The 26,408-nt window shown below is 40.8% G+C and overlaps 1 long non-coding RNA gene across 1 annotated transcript in view; it reads right to left on the bottom strand.

Moving 5' to 3' along the window:
* The window catches only part of LOC105668961 (uncharacterized), an 88,616-nt gene extending 63,061 nt beyond the window's left edge, over positions 1 to 25,555 (bottom strand). The window contains exons 1-2 of the long non-coding RNA XR_001100191.2: positions 20,332 to 25,555; positions 20,161 to 20,202 (exon numbers count right to left, since the gene is read on the bottom strand). This is a non-coding gene — a long non-coding RNA (uncharacterized lncRNA). The remainder of the gene's footprint in view (positions 1 to 20,160; positions 20,203 to 20,331) is intronic.
* Positions 25,556 to 26,408: the final 853 nt, after the last annotated feature.

The following is a 26,408-nucleotide window of genomic DNA, read 5'->3' as shown; positions in this document are numbered from 1 at the left end:
TCCTCCTTGCCCTGCCCTGCCTCTCCCCCCCCTGCCCCTACCGCTCCGCCTCACCCCGCGCGAGCCCCCCCGACAACGCGAGGGGCACACAAGATGCCACCACCGAGATACTGATTATAAACTCCATTCCATTTGTAACGAGGTCCATCTATTTTGGCGCCCGGCACTCGTTGCGCCGGCACAGGCCTAGGTAGCACCAGATTTTAATACGATATCCCCCGCATTATCATTCGTTTTCACAGACCTGCCCCGATCGTTCACCCTCTCTCGCCGACGAGAAGACTCTCCCCCTGGCACCAACGAATACGAGACGCCGATACACGAGCTCTCTTCGCTGAATGATTCGCGCGATTCGATGGAAGAGTTAAAAAGTGATGGAATCTCTCGGTGACGGAATGCAACCTTGTTATAATTAACGCAATACCGGCATATTTCAACACCACCTATAGCATTATAGTCGGCATACCATGCCCCTTCTATAATTATCTTCATCATGCGATCAGATAAATGCACATGATAAAGTGCGAAATGATAATATCTCGGAATGTCTGCAATCCCGCTGTACAACTGTAAATTTTCCTTCGGGACATTTTCCAAAACGAGGTATGCTCACAAATCACGCGGTTAACGTTCGGGGTTGTCAGGACGTTGCGAGGGTTCGGTTAGATCTCCAAGAAACATCCTCGTTTTTCCCATCGGGGGTCGCAGGTGGAGAGAAGATGTCACTCCGGCATTGTTTTAAGGAATTCCTAACGGGAGTTTCCAGGTAGACGACGAGCCCAGTTCATTTTACGAGCTTGCTCGTCGTACGTCGCGACCGTCATAATTTTTCGGGAAACGCGAGGATTCGGCTGAAATATTTAATGTGCTTTTCTGATGCCGATGAGCCTTCCGCTCGCATACTACGTGAGATGCTTTACATTTTGGCACAGCAACGATTAGAATTTCCGATAATATAAAATATATCTTTCTGAATAAAAAAAGAATCTATTGTATATTGTAATTTCGTTTTCATTACTCGCTTATTTTAGAATTTTTACATGTAACATTGCCTTGCGACAAAATATTCTATTTAATTTCGTTTTTTTCTTTCCGTAAAAATGTATTTCTAATATTATTATTAATATTTTTGTTCAAACTAATAATAAAACACAAGTATAATATTAAATAACACATTTGTTTCCTCACCAAAACGTACATGTTCGTGGAAGCTACGGCGCAGAAATTTCCCAGGATGCATTCGAGAATCGTTGCATCCTGGCGCAGGTAATAATTACGAACGTCAGACTCAGCGGTGCAGAACAATACACAAATCACGCTTTAAGAAAGAAAAAGATAGCGCAAACGAGAGAAGAAGAGAATGGGGAGAAATACAAGGAAGAGAGAAAGGGAAAAGCTCGTGGTAGCGTTGCGTTAATGTCAAGAAGTCCCAACGTTCGTGCATCGTCGAGCTAAATCTTTCTGACGTTTTTTCCCTAAAAACACGACGCGAATCGTTGGCGCGGGCCCAGGTAAGGGGACCCTACTGACCCTTTTCGCTTCGACGTTCGGACCGAGAAAATAAAGTTTCCACTTTATATCCGTGGCGGGTATCGACGAAGCAGGTAGTTTCACGGCCTCCTAGAGACACACCCCGTATAATTGGCCGATAAAGATTCCAAAGATTACGAGTAAATATTAATCTTTATCCTCGAAACGTTGCCAGCTACTGAATTCGTGCCCGGCGGGATCAAAATCCCGACTCGGTTGCTCGGATAATCAGAACCAATTAATGCCTACTTTATTTTATTTAAAAAAATAATATAGCAATTAGGGGAAAAAAGTTGCTTATCATCTAGCGTGTACAATAAATTTTGGTAAAAAGACTATTGAAAGATTAAGAATATTATTAAAATCAAAACTAAGGGTATTCTAGATTGCAACGTAGATTTTTAATCAACATGTATTAGTATTTTTGGATTATTACAATTACAGTGAAACTAGCCCGTGTAATTGGCAGAAAATTGTATCAAGGAACAAATGTAAGTGAAAAAAATGTACTGAATTGATTTTCTCAGAGAAACATGCATCCGCATTGCACCTTTGTTGTTTGTTTTTTATTTCGAGACTTCGTAACCGAATACTTTATCTTTCATCGTCTGATGAGTGCGCGCATCAGACGGAATATTCACGCGCTGGGAATCCACTTAAAATGGATTTTTCCATTGAATTTCTACGGAAGAGTCGGAGAACAGCGGCGCCCGTAACAGCGGAATAATTCTCTCGTTAGCGCGGGAAGTGCGTTTTAAGCGAACGAGGCAGCACACGAAATGTAATGCAGTACGCGCGCGCGATTATTCGAGTTTCGAGGAGCAGAACAGGTAGACTCGCGCGCGATGGCGACGACGACGACGCGCATCGCGTGGGAATATACAGAAATCCACGACGATGCACCGTGGCGTCGCGTTGGGGCGGCGGCGCCCGAAACCGCGGGGGTCCCACGAACCACCAATGTTTCCCGGACAAATTGTAATATATTGGACAGCGGTCGTCTTCCGTGCACGCGAGTGCTACTGTTATGTGGACTCCCGCGAGGAAACGCCGCGAGAATATAACGGGGATGTTCCGATCTTAAATTAACCCTTTTCCGACTAAACTATTTTGTACGCTTGATGTGTCCAACAGACACACATGTTGCTCGAATAACTTAATACTGATAATAATATATAAATTATTTCATGTATACATATATAATTACATATTGTATAACGTTTCGGAATGTCGGAAAGAATGACGACAGTCAAAAGAAAGACGAATTGATAAGAAGACTAAAGCGAAATAATTAATGGACTGCTGAAAAAGCGAGTTCCAAAGTGGCGCGGCGATCCTAAAATCATCGGTAATTAAAAGGCTTCGGCAGAAGCCAAGAAGCCGCATCCGTCAGACTGCGTCTGGGAACTGTAGGCGTCATTGGCCTTGCGGGCAGGTGTGTGGATTCGGTAATCGACCGGTGATCAGGCTGCCGAGCGATCGCGAGAATGCCAGCGCGACGCTGATACTCGGGCGGCGATAATCGTATGCGAGTGCGATACGAGTGTGCGAACGTACGCACGCGTCTTGATGTGTGTATACTCGCATTCCGCGCGTATCGCGTTATAAGAGGAAGCGCCGCCGCCGCCGCTCGCTCTCGCGCTCTTTAACGCGCTAAGCGCTTGATTATTCGCTTTGCCGGTAATTACTGCCGTTCCAGCTGGTCGCAAAGTCGATGAGCCCGCCCTTGCACACGTGCTCCCGCCGGCTGCGAGTTTTATTCCGCGCGGCACCACCAAACGTATACATATATTCCGTGCGCTCGAGATCGCGATTTTTCAATGTCGCGGATGGATGCAAACGATAACACGAAATCCCTTCCTTCTCTCCTTTCCGTCGCCTCACCGCAAACGTGTCTGTGTCCTGAGAAAATTACTGACTGCCTGAGATCGCGGAAACTAACTCGCCTTGGCTTATCTGCTTTTAAAAGCGTATCCTAATAACAAGCGCAAACGTATCATGACGACGAATAAAACGACGAAATTACGGCGAAGACGTAATATGTGAAGCGGCGGAACCGTATTGCAAAGTTAATTAATTAACGACATTTGCGGTTCGTACTTAGCGTTATGAGTCATATTTTACTATTCAAAATAATTATAATTATATAATTAAATTAAGTTAAATTATAATCCAAAGAGTAAAGACAATAAACAAGAGTCTAAATTGCGTCATGTTTTTTAAGCTCAAAAAATGTTAAACATATTTCGATCTTATTGATATTTATCGAATTTTAATCAGACAATTTGCATTTTTTTCACATTATACCATATTTGTATAAATCCCGTATCTAAACATTCCAATCTAGTTCTTGCGAACGTAAAAGCGTCAGCTGCGTCGCAACATTCGTCAAACGCTCCAGGAAATCCAGGGAACCGAGTGAGTTTTGCAATTGAATTTACGACGATTAGCCGCGCATTCTCAATTCCCACGTATGTACATACGTCCGATACTTGGATTCGCAGCCGCGGCTGGTGGTAGCGGCGCGTTATCGAGGATAATGTGTCCCGACTAATTTAAAGACGTCTTTCTTCCTTCTTTTTCTCTTTCTCAACCTGGTGAATCCTGTATACCTGTGCAGACGGCATCCTAACTGCCATCCAGTCGCGCTGGCAGTCCCGCTTCGTCCCGCTCGTTCGCGAAGCCCCCACACTAACGAGATCCTGCCACGTCCTGCCCGAAGGACACGGGACCACGGCCTGTCAATTAAGAACACGACCATACCGGGCTACATTTCTACCTCCCGCATTCCCCCTTTCCGCGTGTCTCTCCCCCTCCCTTCTTCTACGTGAAGATCACCAACTTCTTTCTCTGTCTCTCCACATCCTTCCTCTATCCTAATTCCTCTCTTTTTGCTCGTCCTGTCGAAAGCAATCTTTTTTTCTCAATTTGTATTCGTGTCGACTATGTTTCCCGAACGGAAGAGAAGAGCGTTCCAACGTGTTTGACGAATCGATGATCGAGGATGAACTACTCTGCGAAGAATTCCTGAGAAGACTGCATATTGTATTCGCCTGATCATAATTCCTGTTTTCCACTATTGTGAGATCAATTCACTTCCAAATAAATGCATGTCATATTAACTTCATTTTAAACAATTATGTATATAAAACAATATTTTGTGTTTATATTTCAAGAATCAGAATACATATAAATTGTATCACTAATACATATTTGAAATGTGTGTATTCTTCAAATGATTTCTATATTACACACACACACACACAAAATTACAAATAGAATTTTATCTCGAATCCTGTCGCGAATAACAGATCGTCTAAAAGCACCGAAGAGCTAAAAGTACCAAGTACAATGTTGCTTGCGTGTCTACAGATTCTCGAGCTCGCATGCCAGAAGAGGCGGCATGAGGCGAGGATCGATGAAGAAGATCGCCGATCGGGACCTGGCGAGACCTCGATACGTATAATGGAACGTCCCAGGGTACGATGTATGCATATACACACACGAAGGACGACGATTCCTCCACCTTCTCTTCATCTTCCACGCCACGTCTCCTCTCGCTCACGCACAATCGGGTTCCGTTAACGCACCGGGGGGTCCGGCAGCAAGCCGTCGGTGAGAGAAGAAGCGTTAAAAAAAAAAAAAAAAAAAAAAAGCGCGCCTGGCACAAAACTCACTCTCGATGCGTACCGACCGCGTACGAGACGCGAGGCGTATGTATATGCATAAGGTTCTCATCCCTCTCTTTCTCGTTCTCGACTTCTCTTCGTGGCCGAAGAGAGACCTGACGATTATCGCGCCACGGCGATCTCTCATTATCATTCCCGACACTCTTCTTTCCGCTCCCTCTTACGGAATCGCCGCTTTTTGCGCTCGCACACTGCTTAGCGGAGATGGCTACTTTACGGACGCCGCTCTCCCTTCGTCTTCGCTTTCTGTCGCGCGCGCGAGACTCTCGATATGCCTGACCCGCGCAAGCTTTCGCGCAAGTCTCGCGATTTTTTCATGTAAAATATACCCCCTCCTTTTCTTTCGCGACTAATCATCCAACCTATGCCGCACGCGAGCGTTTAATAAATGCGAACGCAATTTAATCGCAACAGCGATTTCGTTAAAGTCGTTGAAATGCTGATATAATCTACCTTTTTAAGAATTTTGGAGATAAATCTTGAGATTTCCAAATGATACATTTGCGTGATGAGAAAATAAGAGATCACGTAGAATGAGGTAATATATTTATCATGTTAATGTGACTTCTGATTGATGATTCATGTGATTATATCCTTACATATTTATTAAAGGCTCGAAAAAGCAATTTTCGGAAGATGTACGATAACATATCTTTAATGCTTCGAAATCTGTTTATAAGCTAAATCTTTAGCATAACTTCTTTCACAATTGTATCTATACTGTATTGAAAACTACATCACCTTGCACTACATCTCAAGCGGAAATGCCTTTCAAAGGTAGAGAGACAAAGATACAAATTGAAACTTCTTATTTCGATTTGAATAATACATATAATGGCTCGTTGCATTATCGTCGCACGATTAAGAAAAAAACTCATTATTTCGCGAGTTCCTCGTCGCGAGACGACGGAGGATAATCCTCGAACTGTTTGTGTAGCGGAACAATACGATTTGTTTACTATGCAAAATCCATTGAATTGCGTGTGGTCAATTATATTATGTTAAGTAGAGCATACGCGCGGCTGTGTGACGTATCGCGCCGTGGGATCTCGGGGCCCGGTGGCCCATTCCTCGGGCCTCCTCTAATAACGCATTGTGCCTCTCGCGTGGCATATTAGGTTTATGCTAATACGCCGCGCCGAAGATGCGTCGATCGAATCTCTTTCTTTCTTTCCCGCTCCGCGCGGTTTCTCACAACTATCGCCTCGTAATAAATGAAAGCTACCGCAGAAATCAACGCCGCAACTTCGATTTTGGAATCACGGGATCGCGAAACCTCTTTCCTCTCGCGATCGATCGTTTCTATATCAAACGCGAATATTTGCGAACAAAAATACGATTCAATTGCAGTGGCATTTCAATTTCCTTCGAATTGTAACATTATCCACTTTTTTCTAAATACAATTGTTTCAACTATTTGACGAATTATACAAAAAATCGTCGCGAAACACTATGCCGAATTCATCTCGATATAATCGCAAAGATTAAGAATTTTAAAATAAAGGAATATACATTTTTAAATAAAAAATATCAAAATTAATTTCTGCGGTTTCTCAAATTGTTTCAAAATTACGCAAAATAATAAATATTGCATCACGTGTACAATTACAATTATTATCACGTGTAATAATTGACGACTCGTTATTCATTTATAGAAACGACGTATGCGAATATTAATATAAATATTAATGCAGTCGTCCAATCAAGCCGCGACATTATCGGATCGACCAGCACAAAGAAACGTTTTCGGACTGGAATGCCGCGTGAAATTTCGGCCGATATTTGCATTTCTCTCGTCATGCTGCTCATCACCGTGTAAATCCTTGGTCCGGGGATCCGATACAATGGTCCGGGCGAAAGAGAAAGAGGATCGGTGGGCCGGGACCGAGGAGAACGAGAGAGGCGAGAGATAATTGTACGGACGGCTAATGGAGTTCGGGAAAAATGAAACGGCGCTCACCAGGTGGGTCCGCTTTAAATGCATCAAATCGCTGCTAAGTGAGGTCCAATATGTGGGACCAGGTGAGAGATGGCCTGCCTCCTTATCCAACCTTCCTCCTACTCCCGGCTAGGGCGTGGGTCAAACGGTTAATTATTATATTGCCCATTAAGCGGACGATTTTTCATTTTCGACGGCGCTACACACCGAAATATCTTGCCTGCTTTCGAAACGAAACTACCGAAATCATCCCGGGCCAATCCAACTTTTGGAAACACTGTCCTCGAAACTGCCAGTCGATTAATATCCCAGAGAATATAAAGAATTGCGCGTGCAACATAAATGCAAATTTTAATGACTTCAAATTCGAACTAATTAAACTTTAAGTAATTAATATAATATTTAAAAATTATTTAAACAGGCAAAGAAAAAGAGTGAATGATAATATCAATATAAATCTACCTGTTTGTAATTCTGTTTCAAGATAAATCTATGCTAACTTTTCCAATTATATTAAATGAAATGCAACAACGTCATAAATTATTGTTTTTTCATAGTATACAAGCTCTGACATCATTGAATTGACGCATACTCGACAAATACAAGTAAAGAACGTATTTGATTAGCATAAATGTAGGATGTGTCATTTTTCTTGGAAAGAATAATTTAAGAATACTAAAATTTTTATTTTACAAGTTCTAATTTTGCGTCTCGCTATCAAATGCCGCAAGAATTTCCGATGATGCGGGCGCATCCGCGGTAAAAAATTTTGAGGGATGGTGTAAGATGAGTCGCGAAGAGTATCATGTCTCGTCCCGAGAATCTACACCGCGACAACGCCAATCTGGCCGGACGAATTATAATTTCCCGACCGGTTCGGGGACGAATCGTGAACGTTAAAAAAGTGGAGAGGCTAGTTCACGGAAATTCCACGGACGCTCGCTTTTATTTCGACGTGAACAAGCGGCTCCCTTCTCATAGTGGACACATGAGCCGCGTAAAACCACACACGTCCGAATATCCTTCTTCCCTCTCTTTCTTCTTCTCTCGTCACTCTCAAATTTCTTCCTTTATTTCTCGGAAGATACCTCTTTAAAAACGTGATCCACGCTGCATACTGAGTCCCGTTGGCTTGTCCCTTCCTAATCTTAACGGCTCGTGTCGAGCTGATTAGCCCTTGTTTACAATCGGCCAGCTTTTCGAGAGCCGTGGCCACGGAATTTCGTGCCCCAGCGAAAGTAATGTCCTTCCGGCGGTATCGGCCGAGACATTCGGAAGTGTGTCGTTGGGGTCTAGGCCTTGACGTTGAACGCGCAAAATTATGGCCGGCATCTGGTGAGTTATCGCGCGGCTATTTACGGTCGAAAAAAAAAAATTAGAAGAGGCTCGCTCCGTCGCGTAGAATAAATGTCTCGCTTTTGCGGCTTTAGCTCGCGCGATTATAAATTCAATGCTCGATAGCGGTGAGAAATAATACTGAGAAGTGATGAATATTCGAAATTATATTCGAAATTGTCCATGTATCTTTATGTAACATTTCTTTCAGTTATTTCATATCTCTAATTTTATTTGTTTAAAACAAAAAATTAATTGAAAGAAAAAAAAGAATCATAAAAATTTCATCAAACTGAACAAACAAAATCAAGTGAAAAAAAAAGAGAATATATAAATAGTGAAAAATAATCGATTTTTATTCATCATAAACGCGACGCGATATGCCGAAGATAAGCGTATTTGCGAAGTTATAAAGAGCTCGAAAAGTTTTTGCGGCTGTGGTATAAAACTAGCCTCGTGAGATCTAGATTTTACGCGGCTCGCGTGTACCGTCCACTTAATGCCGACATAATCTGTATATTTTACCGTACGGATATCGCTTTGCACATTCTTGGCCGAATGCGTGAGTTGTCGCCTCGCGTTTGAGCAACAGTGCGGTTAAGATATGAACCTAGAAAATATACTCGCCGTATAGAGATCTATCGCCCGTATTGCCTCGACACACTAGTTTCATATAACCAAATGACAAAGACGTAAAACTGTAATAAACTTATCGCTTCAAGATGCTTAATCAAAAAATATCTCCACAAAAAAAAATAAAATTAAAGAATTTAATCGTCGTCGAATAATTTTTTCTCATTATTTGTCAAAAAAGAAATGCGACTGTATTTAACATTTGATAGAACTGTAATTTTTGCCTAAAATAAATATAATTTAAGATGTGATTTACCACTGTCGGATCAAATGTCTTGATATTTTAATTTTAAAAAAGACTGGCTACAAATCTGCATAATAACGTATCTTTAAAATTTGACGTAGTGATGATAATTCTTATATGTACAAAGTTGGAGAGAAAAATATTAACAAGTCCGTGTTTGCGCGTCACGTCGTAAGGAATAGAACTGAAGGATTTAGATCGGCTTATATCAAATTTACGAGGAAGATTTAATATCGCGCAACAGGATGAATTTAAAGAGTTGCCTTTCGAAGGATTACGCAAATGCGAGTTGTCATGCGCCGCGGAAGGGATCTAGGCAATTTGCGCCTTGGCCGACGATACGATCTGAAATCTGATTAATGCGAAACTATGTAAATGCCGGGGGCGGAGAGAAGGGGGACTTGTTCAATTATACAGCACGTTTTACTCCCGATGTGCATAGCGGACCGTGCCTCTTTTTTCAAACAACTTTCCATGCAACTTCGGCCGAGAGCCTATTAAAGTGCGGGGGCACGCGATTTACCGAGCACAGACAAGAACCAGTTTCGCGTATGTAAGTGGGTGTCGGGAAAACTCATTTGGAATCTTGCCCGAAAATTGCGCTACCTCGAACGAGCGTTCGTATGCGCGGCTTCTTACACGCGGACGCGTCGCTTAAATTAACCCTTCCTGAAACAAAGCTTTTGCTAAGCCGAAAGTTCGATCTCGTTGTAAAAGCTTTCTATTGTAGCCTGTAGGGAAATGTTTTATGTAAAATCAATCAAACCTACGAGATTACAAAAATACAATTATTTTTATAATCTCTATAAACGACATCTTCATTAAACTTACATAAAGCAATCTTCTTTAAGAAAGAAATTGTTTCATCCTAAATTTGTATAAAAGTCGACATTTATCGAACTACATACTATTTTTTTTCTTTACCTGTGAATTAAAAGAGAAGAACGGAGGAAAAATACAAGGTCAGGAATATTATGTTCTTGATATAATGAATTTCAACAATTAGAAATATCGCGTGTAAAAATATTTTCACAGCTTCAATCAATATTTTTAACCCTTTATAATCCTGTGTTGAAGTGGACTCAATAGTGCTGACAATTCTTTATGTAGTTTTCCAAACACGGTTGAAGCGGTGCATGATTACAATGAACAAATTATTCTTTTCTAATCTTTATAAAACTTCTCAAATAATTTATTGTTATCTTATCCTAATATGATTAAAATAAAAACAAAATACGTAATATTGGCTTATTTGACGAAATTAATTCGAATCGTAAAGAGTTAATAAACGCTGCTCCAATAAAACCACGTCCGCGTTTCGACGAGGATCGCTATTGCGATCAATCAGTGTCGCGTACATTCAGTATTATTGGTTCACACGTATCACCAGCATGTCGCTCCGCATTTTCGCCGACAGTACTCTTCAGATTCGCGCGAATCGCACACGGGGATAACTCGGCGATGTATTTCATCATTGTATGTAGTAGCTTTAGAGAAGAATGAGAGGGAGAGGAAACAAACAGTGCGAAGAAAGGAGGACGTTACCGCGTGGTCGCGAGAAGGAGGCAAGACGACGGACGGAAAGAGAAACGGCACGTAGAAGAGCGAGGGAAAGAAAGAGGATCAGAAAGAAATAAACGTGCCTGAGAACGGGCCCGGCGTGGTGGTACACGGCGGCCCCCCGGCGGTTTATTATTTCGTCTGTGGCGAAGAGCGAGCCTTGTTAACCGACCCGGGGGCCAATCGGAGGCACGCTGCTATGGACGCCCCGACCGACGGCCGACCAATGGGTGCGCACCGCGCCGCTTCTCTTCCGCGTACACGCTACATCGCGTGTCGACCGAGCACCTCCTCCTCCCGCATCAGCCTCCTCCCGCGGCTCGTCGCGTGTACGCTTCCCTCCCCGCGCGCGAGAAACCCTTTTACGCAACCTTCTCCTTCGTTTCGCGGTGTCACGTCGACGGTGTGTGGGTGCGCGTCAGGTGTTTGTGTGTATGCACGCGGCTTTTCGTTCGCTCGTTCGTCGTACGTTCGTCCGTCCGTTCATCCGAACGACGGCAATGCGCGCGCGAACCTCGACGTCGCTCTCGGCGCTTTTGTTTTATTCGCGACGTTTCGAATCCTCCTCTCGTTCTCTCATGCGGATGGACGCGCGCTTTGCCTCCGTCCGCTCTTTCGCTCTTCCCTTCGCGTGGACGAAAGAAAGAGGAGGATAACTCGGACGCTCCTTCTCCTCCCCCCCCCCTGCTTCGCAACTCGCCTCTCTTTTCGTCCTCCCTCGTTCCCGCCTCATCCTCGTCCGGCGCGAGCACACACCCGACGAGGCGAACGCGCCTCGGACGTTCGCACACCTCTTTGCACGCTTATCGCGCCGGATTGCAAAGAAACACGAAGGAGAGAGCCTAACGAGCACGCACCCAGTGACAGTCCATTATCGATTCTATACCCCGTACCACCCTCTTTTTTTTTTCCTCGTCTTTTTGTCTAGGGGATGTGTAACGAAGAACCGCTAGCATGCTCCGCGCGAGACTCATTTCGCACTCGTTGCGAGTTCTTTGAAATCATAAACTTCCCATGATAATCAGTCGTCAAGTCGCATTTCTACTTTACATTTAATTTACAGTTCGGAATACGGTACGTAATACACGCGAGTTACACGAGTGATACTACAACTTAATTATATTATTTTATTTCAATAGAATCGCATTGCGCAATTGTATAATTATTGAACAGAGTAATGTACAAAATAAAAGAATAATATGAAATAGTTAAATTTGAATCCTCAATTCGTCGATCAAAACAGGCTACGATGGTGAAATCAATCGTGGGAAAATATGTAGATCACTCTGTGCAGTTCTGTCGCGACAACACGCGCACGCAATAATATTAATATTCAAAGACTAATCTCCGATACGCATCATTTGCATACAAACAAACCGGGATTGCTAGATAACGTCATTCTCGTTCCCGAGATTTGCACGCCGGCTACTAATTTACATCGACAAATTTACTTCTTTCCATTTTTACCGGCGCATAATTCAGACAACGTCTGAACGGAGTTTTGTTGTGGAGTTAATGACTCGTTAACGAGCTCGGCCGCTCGATTATCGCGCTACGTCGTCCGATATGACGACGGCTAACATTCGTAAAACACACCTTACTGTCCGCGACGGTTTGCGCAACGCAGCGTGGTTTGTATGAGTTGTGTATGCGTCCGACCACGGGCGTTTTCGTCGAATCGGATAAATACCGATGCCTATCGCGGAGATCTTAATTATTTTGCGTTTCCATATCGTGCGCGGCCGATCGTTACCTTGTTCGCGAATCGATAGTCGGCGCTCTTAATTTTTGCGAGCTTTTAATATTCGCGATAATCTCGTTGGCGCGCGCGCGCGCGCGCACTATGCGCTGCTGTGCACTTGTCACTCGTTAATAACGACTGGATAATTTTTGCGTGTAAAACACCGGACGACCGCTAATAATATGTACTCCAGTTTGCACAGCAGCCGAATCACGAGCACGATCGCCGCGTGTGACGAAGGTTTATGATAATCGTGTGTATGTCGACCAACTGGCGATTAAATTTGCGATTATATATCTGTACAAAGTACATACGTCCGAAACAAAGTAACGAAATTGATCGTTCATGGCGAATGATTTAAAATACGTTTCATCCGAGTGGTAATAATAATAAGATTTCAAAAATTATGAGTAATTCAGTGTTGCACGTACATTTCGCTATATTTGTAATTTATAAAATATCGCAAAAATAAACTCAATAAATAAATATTCAACAGGAAAACCTCTAATCTTTTTTTGCAAGTTCTCTTTGCTATTAAAAATAAATTAAAGTTTAAGGCACAAAAAATATCTTACAGCTTCCAGAGTCAATGATGACAAATTTATAGCTTCGTTCGTGTCAATGCGGGAGTGTTTTCGGCGGGGGACCGAATACTTTCGTTGACAAACCGTGCATATTTAAAATGTTAATCGCGGAGCCGACGACAAGTGCCCCCTTCACCTCCCGATATACGGTCGCTTCGTGAATAGCTTCCGAGATTGGGAGAAACGATTCTCTGAAACGGTGTGACACCTCGTGTGATGTACGGGCGCACATTGGAGTACTTGTTAATTCAGAGGCAGCAGTTTCCGTAGGATGCCGCAACGGTTAATGGCTGTACATTTTGAGTAACGTCTTCACGCCTCGCCGGGATGGACGCGCGCATGAAAATGCCGCCGCCCGCCGCGTTTTATTCCGCCGTAATGCTAGGCTTTGTGCTTATCACCGTGAAACGTAAAATCACGTTAGGTAATTGTCGAGACACAATCCTCGCAAGTTGCAGGGAAATGTATTGTTTCGAATGTAATTTCAAATTGAAAAGTGTCTCATCTTTTATATTAATGTTGAAACGACGTTGTTCTGACTTCGCAACTCTCCGAAATGTCATATTTGTTAAGAGAAGGATTTGCATAAATATTTTTCGTAAATTGTCTTTGACTATAGGCGCGACAAGAATCCTTCGAGAGTTTTTGAACGGACCGGTTTTGAGATCTAGATTATACTCTAATATTTTACATACCGTATTATTTCAATGTCAAGTCTTCTAAGAACATTGAGCGCGTACCAAGAGTGTCAAACGGGTTAGATCGTATCTTAATACACGTCCACGAACTGAGACAACTGAGTGATGCAGAACTGTATATGCTCGCATATTACAAGAAAACATATGTCTATCGTAGCGGGGACGCAACGTAATTTATTAAATACAGATAATTATCTCGAGCGGGTATTGCAATTGTACGTACATTGCAATTAAATTTGTACATGTTAATAAGCAATAAATAATTCAAATTAATCGTAATATAATTCTAATCATCAACTGTCGTGTTTCGTTAATCGCTCGCGGACTTCCGACACGGCTGTCGATTCTTCGGCTATCGGTTTATCAATTCTTTTTGCGGAACTGCAGGCGCGAACGCGATAACATCGCCGACGAAAATTCTGCACGCTTAAATATCGCATCGAACACGCTGAGCCGGGAGCGCGCGTCCGAATACAGCCGCAAAGCATGTGTTTCGGAGAATGCAATTAGCATAATTCCAAGGAAATCATCTCCCACGCGGCGTCTCGTATCGTATAAACGCGGCGTTTGAAAAAGTTCGACGATTTATGTGAAAACTTACGGTCGTCATCATTCTCGGAACATCAAACGCGCGACCGATAGCCGAAGCAAATCACGTAGACATTCTCGTAAAAATGACGGAGGCAGATGGTGGAGGAATATGGTTACAAGGACTCGCGCTTTTCGGAAACGCGCCGTGACGCGCCGAGAGTACGCGCCATCAGTATGCACCGCGCTACATGTGTATTATGTCACCGCGCGACGACGATTCCTCACAGTATCGCCTGATAACTCTCGAATCTATGATAGAGTTAGCTGACTAGATCGTGGGTGGCATTTTCCTTTCTCGTGAACGAAACTCTTCTAAGACTTTCGATAAAAAAAAGCCATGTTTTTAAATGATCAAAATATTAATTTTTTATATTTTGTACTCGTGCTTTCTTTTTTGATAAATTCTCAATTCAAATAAAATTAAATTGAATAATATGAAATAATTCATTCGCATTTTTTCCCCATTTGTTAGAAATTATACTAAATTTTTAATGAGAGAAGTGGAAACTCGAGTTTCAACTAAACGCGCTGTAAATACTGTTAAAAGCTTATCGAACGTGGTCGCCTTCCGTGAATATCCGTTCGATCGTCGCCCGACGCCATCCACGTAGCATGATTCTCGAATTTTTGTCAGGAACATGGAAAGAGTAACACGTACGCAAAGGTGACACGCGTCGCGTGACGCCCTCGCTGTGAGAACATGTGACTGCGAGACATAAGCCGACGAATTAATGGGGCTATTTTTTTATTCAGCGGCACGGTACTGACCACGCTCACCCCCTCGCCGGCCCGTCCGTTATACACCGTCGGGTACTTTATTTTATTTTATAGGATTCGCGTCAGAGTCGCGTTAGCCACGTAGCACATAAACTCGCCCCTGCCACGCTATATAAAATGATACCGTCTCGATATGAACGAGTTCGTTAATGTTAATCGGGTTTGCCAGCTTCCCGAAAGCACGTGTGATTAGGAAATTATTATCCAATCTATAGAATTATTAAACTTTCATGTATCTTTGTGCTTTTTAATAACTTCAAAATTAAGTATTCTCAAAAAGATACGATTTCTTTTCAAATGTCTAGTTCAAATAAACTAGAGTTCTTTAGCTGTACGTATTATTTCCTATCGAACAATTGAATTATTTATTGCAGAAGAGAAATATATTTAGTGACAAAAGATTTTTGAAAGGAAAAACTCTAGCTACGATCTTTTTGTGACACTTCTTAATTTGTCTAAATTATTACAGATAACATACAACGCGCGTGGATTGTAATAGTTAGCATATATGTTTTCATACTTTATACATAATAGTTTCTTTAAGAGAAAAGTGATTCATCTTTTTCATTCTTGTAAAAATATCAATTCGTGTCTCCTCTAATGATCACTTTAATTAATTATGAATAAAATATTCTGAAGAAGAATAAAATATTCATTTAAAATAGATCAAAACGCGTATTCTCGATGGCAAATTTCCGGTAGCTAGAGCTTTTTAGCCGCGCTATTATTCTGCATCGTACACGCGTGCAGGCGACTCTATTATTATGAACGGCCGTGTATTATCGTGGATGCAGGACAGTCACTGATTTCGATCCGACGAGTCGGAACAAATGGCCGCCATGAAGGCGCGCTATCTCTCTAATGAAAATCAAGAAAAAGGCTCGCATTGTGCCGGACAGGCTTCGTGCGCCATCGGCAGCGACCGTGATCTATCACGAATTGAAATTCATACACGCGCACAAGCCTTTTTTTTATCATCGACTCAACGAACACGGAAGCGGCACGCTAACTGTCTGGTAATTAGGGCTTTGCAGAGTTCGTACGCAATACGCGCGTTCGAATATGTTGCTCAATTATTAACTATGATCTCTATAGATCGCGAAAATGGTCGACATGTCCACTGATTAATAGAAAACATGTCCACTTATTAAATACAAAAGTCGAAATTAAATGTATATTATTTATGGCAAGAGAGCGCATACAAGGAAACTCGTAAAACTTTAATGAATATTCCGAAAGCGATGTTATGGTTTTTGATAAAAACATATAACTAATTTCAACGCGGAGGTAATATAATTTTTACTTAAAATGTATTAATTAAATTATATTAATTAATTTTACGAAAAGTACTTCATCTACCTATTAATTATCTCGTTCCATTAATTATATTATACAGGAAGAAATTGCTCATTTCACCTTAAATCGTGGAAGACGCTACATACACCTAAAATTTATATGATTTTACCTCAAAACTTGGACGAAGACGATTAGCAATATCTACGAGGAAAGATATATAATAAAGATTCCTGAATATTTCGAAAGATTTCGGATAATTTTTTTTACGACGTATAAAAAAAAATCATCAACTTCAATACTCGATGACAGCCGCCGATGGCCATCAACCGGGTTCAGAAATACTCGTTACAAAAATCCGCGCCGTAATTGCCCAAGCCTTATTGAAATGTATGGCAGATCGCGGATGACACTCTCCCAGGACCTTGCCTCGCGCGCATTATTTCACAGTAAAAATAATGTAATTCTGGTCACACCGCGAGAACGAGAGATCCTTATCACAACGTGGCCCCTCATCGTGGTGCCCCTCTGACGCCTCGGCGCTTCCACTCGTCACGCATATCTCTCGTCCCGAACCGTGTCCGCGACTGCAGCAGCCTTAACCATGGAACGGGATTTGAGAAAAAAAAAGAGTAGAGAAAAAAAACCGCGATTTTCGAGATAATCACTCCGTTATTCTAACAAAACAATATTTCTTAAATTCTTGCATAAAGTTTGCGAACTTTATCCCTCTCTCGAACACGGAATTAAAAAGTGTCATAAATTTTATGTCTCGCTAATTCTTTTTTCTTCATTGTAAAAAAATTTACAAGTTTGAAGATTTGGTGTATTCCGAATTTCTGTCCTGTGTATTTTATCGGCAGTTTTATAGAGAGAAACCTTTACGGACAGTTATAACGATTTTCAAAGGATTAATACATTGAGTTTCAATGTAGAATGATTTCGGATGATAATAACAGTCGTAGCCACGCCTGAGCGGGCGTAAATTAGTCGAAATCTCAGCACTTCGCATGTAACAGGATACAATTCCACGACATTTCATCCTAACTCTACTGTCCATCTCGGATCTCTCCTTTGAAACATAAGACGTTAAAAATGCAGGACGAGGAATGTAATGGAATCCTCCGAATCTTTCGATTAACGACGGGTTTTTCATTGAACGACATCAAAATTAAATATGTTACAAATTCGAGATATTTGCAAGTTTATAAAATTGCAATTCTATCCGTCAAAATAACGTATTCTAACATATTAATATTAACCAATATTATTATAGCATATTAAAACTAATAAATATTTTCATTTTACTTCAAGCTAATTTAACTTAATTATGTTTGGCCCGAATAAAAGAATTATGGGCTAACCAGCAATCATCTCGAACGAGTCTCACATCGCTAAAATTACAGGCGAGCCAACGGCGAAGGTGACTATCGAGAAGACACCGAGGAGATGCCGAGGAGATGTTGTCAACCCCGATCGGAGCTTCTTCCTCGTGAGTGGATTTCATCGAGAGACAAATGGGTCAACGTACGACAGCTGACTCAAAGTGGATGAATCATCGTATGCGCATGGTTGTAACCATTCGTCCTGCTGTACCGGACTCTCGCTCCGTACTTAGCTTCGCAAAGAGAAATTGTAAAAAGCGAAGAAGCAGAAATTTACGAAGCACGGGATCGTTGCGGTCCGAAGTGACCAAGAATAATCACATAACTCAAATACATTTATAACGTTTCTTCACAGTCCCCCACATTACTCATTTTTATCTCATTCTAATTTTAAAGCTACGCTATTTCATCTTGCGTTATATTTATTGAATTAAGATTCTTAAATAAAGACAGTCTAATAACATGTTGATATATTCTTCCTATTTTTTTTCTACCTCTGGTTCTTGTATTACGTATAAAATTATTTTATTTAATTACACTTTTGCCTAACGCAGTTTAATCTTTTCGCAAATTCGGACGACGCGAAATTATCTCACGTTGCTACGCGCCTACTTTATCGTGTTTCTAAAGACTAGCTCTCGCGAGATGAGGTTGGAGTATAAAACAACCTTTATGGTTAACGGTTTACCTGATGCTTCTCTTCGTTATCAGTAAAATCGCACGAATTACGTCATCGAAATTTTGTAGCGTATGTTATATCTTGATACGACCAGTCGTATGTTAATGAAACGCGGCATATAAAGTTGTAAATTGAATTACACGATTCCGAGAAAGTATCAACTCGAGCGGAAATAAAATTAGCATATTCGCCAATTTTCAGATTAAATGCCTCATAAATTTATTCGAATTGTTGCTAATATTCATATATGTCATAATGATAATTTAGATTCAGAAATGTTGCAGGTTTAAATGAACGTTCATACTTTGCGAGAATAAATCTCACCTTCAATAAATGGAAATTAACAACGAGATTAGTAAATTAAGCTCTTAAAAAATCGATCAATTAAAAAGCGTGTAATATCGAAAGTATTCTACTTTATTTAACGTTTTAGGCAGACCGATTTTTTTTTCGCATCGTTTGTAAGGAGTGCTCGCTTGGGAGTTATGCCGGACGATTTATTTAAGCGGACGAACTTAACCTCGGGAACAGTCAGGCTCAAGATAGGAGCCCAGGAATGCTGGACGGTTCAGACATCGCTGCCTTGAATCTGAACGCGCGTTTGAACTCTCAACGGCTACCAGAGAGAAGCCTGAGAGCGGCCATCCTGGCGTTTTTCGTAGGACGTCTACTGTCCTCTTTTCAATATCTGCATCCGTTTTAAAACTGGAATTACATTGCCATATCTATTTTTCGACACTGTGTCTAATATACATCCCTGCTACATCCGCCAAAATGCGAATCAAGAGAATACGACTTCGTATAAGGATTTAATTTTGCATTGAAATATCAAGTATAATTCCAACTTTAAAATAGATGTAGATGTACTTTGTTACAAGTATGAATGGATAGGCTAGAAAAGATTAGAATAACATCGGCGCATTATAAGAATAAATACAATTCAATAATCATTAATTGCAAACATACTTTTCTGTTACGTTAATTAATTGCAATATATTGTGCAAAATGTTTGTAATCTATCTTTAATCAATACTTGTTACATATACTTTAAAAAATGTTCTGAGTATTGCTGTACCAAAGATAATATTTAATCCTGCCAGAGTTTATTGTTTTTAATAAATTTGAGTAAATCTAAATAATATTGCGTCATATAAGAAGATAATACAATAAAAACATTTATTGGCATAGTAAGCTTTATTTCATAAGCTCCGTTACTATATATTTTCGTATGCACAACAATAAGAGACAAATAAATACATATATTGCATGATTAAATCAATACTAATCTATGCTAACCCATCCACTATTTTAAGTAATGAATCTATGAATGTGAAAATTTATTCATAATATTCCTTTATGTAATTATAAATTCTTTAATCTACTTAACTAATCTACTTAACTTGAGAGAACATATCTTATTATGTATTCATAGATCCATTATCTTCAAATTAGAATAAAAATAATAATTTAATTTGGACTCACCGACACGATGTGCAACAGCGGAGTTGTAGTATACACGTTGATCTGTACATACAAATATATGCAAATTATACTAACGTCCAAAATAATTAATATTTTAAGATTAATTATTATTAATTATTTTATATACAATATTTTGTGCAAATAACAAATAACAAATAAACGAATAATTACCTAAGCGTTGCTCTGCCGGCGCCTGATGCTCCTCCTGAGCCCCCTCCTCCTCTCAGTCCATCGACGGCTGCTCCTTCGATAGCACACACTCGCGAAATTACACTCCCGACGCGCACTTTGTCATTTTTTGATAAAGAAGTAATTCGAAAAAATTATTCGCACGAAGCTACAAATCGTTCAATACTCGCAATGTCCGAAGCAGGCAACAGTGACAAAGAAAAATCAGAAAATGCGTCGTCAAATTGACCGCGACTATGTATTAGAAGAATCTTCAAATTTTCACCGCGATCAAGATTTCAGATAACGCGATTTATAATACCGGACCGATTATCGACTGTTCTGCTTAAATGCCTCCGTGCGAATGATAGCGAAAAGTGATAGAGCGTACAGAGGACAGCGCGTGTACGCACATCATTGGTTGCGAAAACGTAAACAACCATTTACGTCACGCGTAAGGAATTTCGAAACAGGCAACAGCGATAAAGGAAAGTCGAAAATTGTGTCGTCAATTTGACCGTGACTATGTTATACCTAACTATTTTCATAAACTTTCCGCGATTTTCATATATGAGTAAATATATAGTCGCATTTTAATACGTCACGGAATTTTATTCTCTCACATTACAAATAATGAAACATTTATTGCATAAATGAATAAAATACGTAAGCTAAAATTATGAAAATATATATCCATAAAATAAATTATTCTAGTTTTTAATTGCGATAAATTAATTAGTTGCAAAGGACATAAATTTATAATTACTCGTAAGAAAGAATCTTCTAATTTTCACCGCACTCACAATTTGAGATAACGCGATTTGTAATACCGGACCGATTATCGACTGCTTTGCTTAAATACTTCCATGCAAATGATAGCAAAAAGTGGTGGAGCGTACAGAAGACAGCGCGGGTACGCACATCATTGGTTGCGAAAACATAAACAACCATTTACGTCACGCGTAAGGAATTTCGAAACAGGCAACAGCAACAAAGGAAAGTCGAAAATTGTGTCGTCAATTTGACCGTAACTATGTTATATCTAACTATTTTCATAAACTTTCCGCGATTTATATATATATGAGTAAATATATAGTCGCATTTTAATACGTTACGGAATTTTACTTTCTCATATTACAAATAATGAAACATTTATTGCATAAATGAATAAAATACGTAAGCTAAAATTATGAAAATATATATCCGTGAAATAAATTACTCGAGTTCTATCGTGATAGTTAATTAGTTGTAAAGAATATGAATTTGTAATTACTTGTAAGAAAGAATCTTCTAATTTTCACCGCAATCACGATTTGAGATAACGCGATTTATAATATAATACCGGACCGATTATCGACTGCTCTGCTTAAATGCCTCCGTGCGAATGATAGCGAAAAGTGATAGCGTACAGAGGACAGCGCGCGTACGCACATCATTGGCTGCGAAAATATAAACACCATCTACGTCACGCGTAAGGAATTTCGGTGGGATTTTCGTAACAAATTTCGAACTAGCTCGTAGCGCCGGTGATTATTTATATTTGTGCTCTACAACGCAACACACGTATACGTGCTATTACGACAATAAAAATCGCTATGTTCGCGTTATATTTTCTCAAATTAATTGCAACAAAAATTAAAAGATTCTTTCCTACGAATAATTATAAATTCAAATTTTGCGCAACTAATTAAGTGCCGCCATTAAAGGGTATTTTATTTCACAAATGTACCAATATCTTAGATTGCGTATTCATTCATTTATGTATTGTAATAAATTATTCATTATTTGTAATATAAGATAGTAAAATTCTGTAACACTTTAAAATGCAACTATGTATTTACTCATATATTTCTTATATGTGAAAATCGCAGAAAACTCATGAAAGTAGTTAAGCCTAGCATAGTTGTGGCGAGCAATTTCTGATTTTCCTGTCGCCATTGCTTCGGACATTGCGAATGTTGAACGATTCGTAGCTTCATGCAAATAACTTTTCGAGTCACTTCTTTGTCAAAAAATGATAAAGTGCGTGTCGAGAGTGTAAAGAAATTTTGTGAAAGAAGTGTTGTGCCATAAAGGAGCAACCGTTGATGAATTACCGAGAGAAGGAGGCGACTTGGGAAGCGTCGGGCGACGGCGGAGCAACTATAGAGTAAGTAGTTAATTGCACACAGTATTTATTTTTTAAATATTAATTATTTTAGACGCTAATATAATTTGCATATTTTGTATGTTATAGATCAACGTGTATATCGCACTCCGCTTGCGCATCGTGTGCCGGTGAGTCCAAATCAAATTACTATTTTTATTCTAATTTAAAGACAATAAATCTGTGAATAATAAGATATATTCTCTCAAATAAAATAGATTAAAAAATTTTGATTAAAAGGATAAAAGAATATTATAAATCAGTAGAATATTTCATAGAACCATTGTGTTAAAATAAATAAGCTAGCACTAAATATTATATTAAAGATTAATATCGACAACAGAGTGTCTGCATCTATTTTAGAATCAGTATTATATTATATATATAAATAAATTTATATACATAGTCACATCATTTACATACATCTTTATTCACAATTTCTGAATGCACAAAAATGTGCATTAAACAACAATACTGAAAAATAAATATGACTATCATAGTTTTAGCTTCAAAATAGATGCAGCCAGTAGTATTAAATAGAGAATTTTCTTACAAAAAGCGTCGGATTTACTGTTCTCATTTCTCTGGCAATTACCTGTTTAATGAAAAATTACAATCCGTGATTTGAACAAAATAAAAATTACCTGATCTCGCTATCAATCTTACATCGTATAGCTCGCGCACATGTATTCATATCTTAATAACATAACAAACAAAATATTACAATATTACAATCCTCTTTAGTGGGAAGAACGTTTAAAAGTAAATTTCAAGTCCTGAATTCGGTCAGATTTTAACTGGGGTCCGACACCCCCGGGGTTATTTCAGATTCAGAATGTTATCTTTTCGTATTTACGTTTCCAAATATGACAATGGTTGCGAGATAAGAGCAAGGAGGTACTGACTGTGAAACCTTACGTCCGTGGTAAGCGCTGCTGGTCTCGCGGCAAAATTCCCGTCCGCGGAACAATGTAATATACGTCGTGTATAAGTACGCGGGAGATCGCGCGGAACAATCGTGCGGGCCCTACGTGAAGCGGCGAAGACGAAGCTTGCGAGTACCGGGTACAGGAGAGAGTCACGCACGTACGCCGGGCCTTATCGTCGCGTTCACATCCGCCGTCGGCGGATAGAGAGAAAGCGCAGAGAGGGCGGACGGAGAGGAAAAAAATGCCGGATTCCCAGGATCCGCGGATTCCCTCCGGGAGCGGCGGACGCGTACGCCAGTAATGCGGAAGAGATTTCGTTTTGCGGATTAACTTTGCGAAGTGCGCGGCTCTCGAGAGAGGCCGGCCTCTATCCACATGACCAATTTGTGCACCGCCAGTCCCGCTCGTTGATTAATGTACAACGCAACAAACGCAGTAAGTTATAAGAGAGAGAGAAAGCTCCAGAGAAAACCTTCTCGCGGCGAGAATTTTGCCAAGAGAAATTGCCGAAATCTCTGAAACCGAGTATTTTTATTCTTATTCCAACATCTTGAAATAACAATCAATCGTTCTGATTGCTAGAGAATTAAATCGTTCTACAGAACTTTTAAGTTTGCTAAATAAAATATCGAGTTAGAAAAAGAGAGAGAGAGCGAAAATACGATAAGACAAATCTTAACAAGATAAAAGATATTTCAAAATATTTATTTTATAGGAAAAATTTTACTTTATAGACACCAAGGTATTTTAAGGCTGTTATAATTAAAAAATAATGCCGTGCTGTTATAATCAAAAAATGATAAGTAAAAAGTTAGCTGTATGATTAATGCTTAAAAATAACACTCTAGCTTTCAACAATCTCTGCATTAAACTTGGCCGTCCATTACTGTACGATACTTAGCAAAAACAACAACCTGACAGTAACAAATAGCGACTCGATGCATTATTCAAATTGTGTCATACAAAATATGTAAGATTCGCGTTACACGATATCAGGCGAGCAACCCGGAAACGTCGCGCTTGCTCTTACCGCGGGCTTGTACGTTTTCAGGGTATCCTGCAATGCTGACGCTAGGAAACGTTATGCAACTATGCGCAACGTGACTCCCCTTCTCTCTTTCTCTCCTTCTGTCTGCGCCTAGGCCCGGTGCAGATCCTATCGGTTTCCGAAGGTTGACGATATCGCACGGCAAAAAGTGATATACCGCAGCAACTAAGACCACGGATTTACAGACCGCGGGGCGTGTGCGTCGTCATACGGTCACATTAATGTCAACGGCATGCAACATGATCATTCGTAACCGCGAGTCGCGTCATTCTCCCTCGCGCTTACATATCGCGATCGTTAGCTCCGCATTGCGTTCCCACGACCGTTCTTCCGGTCCGAAATCGGTGACGACTGCGATCACGCGATACTTCCGCCGCTCTTAAGTGGAAAATCCCTCGAGAGAAAAGCTTCATTCGCGGCTTTAAAGGGCGTTCCAAAGTCTTTCACAGATCTATTATACAGCGTTCGTATTCGTAATTAACATCCCACAGACATATCATTAAGTATTTAAACGATGTTCAAGTTATACGCAAACACATCAAGATACGCGGACGTCTCTTCATTAATGTCGTCATCGAAAATAACACAAACATCATTGACGCGGGTCCTTTCTGTCGCCAGAATCGCCCGAAATGGTTTCGAACTATCGACTAGCTAATTAAATAATCCTCCTGAACGCGGTCGCGGCTCGTAGACGGTAGGAACAGGTCGATACATCTCATTGTAACAGGATAAACAGGAGTTGGGACACGGCGGTGGCTCGACGAAGCTGAAGGAAGGAAGAGGGGAAGACGGGTGGAGCTGCGGGAAGAAGGAAGCGAGGAGAAGAAGAGAGGATCAGGGGACTTAGTTTCGGTTCGTGAGCCCACCGGCCGTTGGAATCCGAGATCGCGTCTGATCGCAATTAAGGCCCCGCTCCGGTCGCGGCTGTGAATATTTTATTCCAGTCGTTGTCTTCCTTGCGCTCCGTCTCCGTCTCTTTCACTTCTTCCTCCCCCTTGTTCCTTCCACCGGGTTTCTCTCCTCGCTGGAACCCTCTCCGTACCGTCGACAGTGTTACACCGTGCACACCACCCCGTCCCTTCTTTCCCCTTCCCCCCCCCCCTTCCTCATCGCGACAACGCGCTCGAACCTCTTCCCCGTAATACGGCAGATCGCCCTCCTTCCCCGCCGATTCCGCCGACGTACCCCCGGGTCGGGGGAGGCACCCAATTCGAAACGAGCGAATTTGAATACGGCCGGCCAGGTCCAGAAACAATGGGGACATCGACGGACCACACGGGATGCGAGCAAATGGTCGAACAACCGCGGGACATGCGTTCCGGCAAGGGGCTGCTCCTTTCTTTCCAGGCCGCGAACTACCCACAAGACTGCTGGCCCGGTGCCAACTAGGGAGTGACTCTTATTATCGAAACAATGTGATAAAATTGGTTTGTAATTTATTAGAACACAATGCTTTGTTAATCAATCTTTGAAATATTATTTTTCTTCATAATTTAATTTATTAATATTACTTCTGCAGAATATAAAAGATAGAATAGACGATATTTCTGGAAATGCAACAATAATTGGCAATAATACGACAAGAACAAAATAGGAGAAATAGTTACATATAAATTTTCACGCAATCATAATTTTTTCGACGAATCGAGTGCTTTGTAATCTCTGGTGTTCCACATTGCGTTTCAATATTCGGCGAGGATCACAAATTCGTTATCGATAGAAAGGTAATTCGATGGTTCGTCGACAGGAAGGAAAGACACAGAATCCATAGGGGGAGAAAGGGGGTGAGATACGAGAGAGAGAGAGAGAGAGAGCGTGGCAAGGAGGACCTTTTGTGAAATCGATACCGGACGAAGATGGTATCGGGCGGATCCAACACGTGTAACGTACTACCGCGCCGCCGGGATGAAATCAAATTTATTTTGCTGTTATTTCAAGCGAACTTGCGGAGTCG

The sequence above is a fragment of the Linepithema humile genome, chromosome 1 (genome assembly GCF_040581485.1).
Source record: "Linepithema humile isolate Giens D197 chromosome 1, Lhum_UNIL_v1.0, whole genome shotgun sequence".
Classification (NCBI taxonomy): Eukaryota; Metazoa; Arthropoda; class Insecta; order Hymenoptera; family Formicidae; genus Linepithema; species Linepithema humile.
The sequence above is the reverse complement of the archived record's forward strand: the minus strand, read 5'-3'. Positions and strand labels throughout refer to the sequence as shown.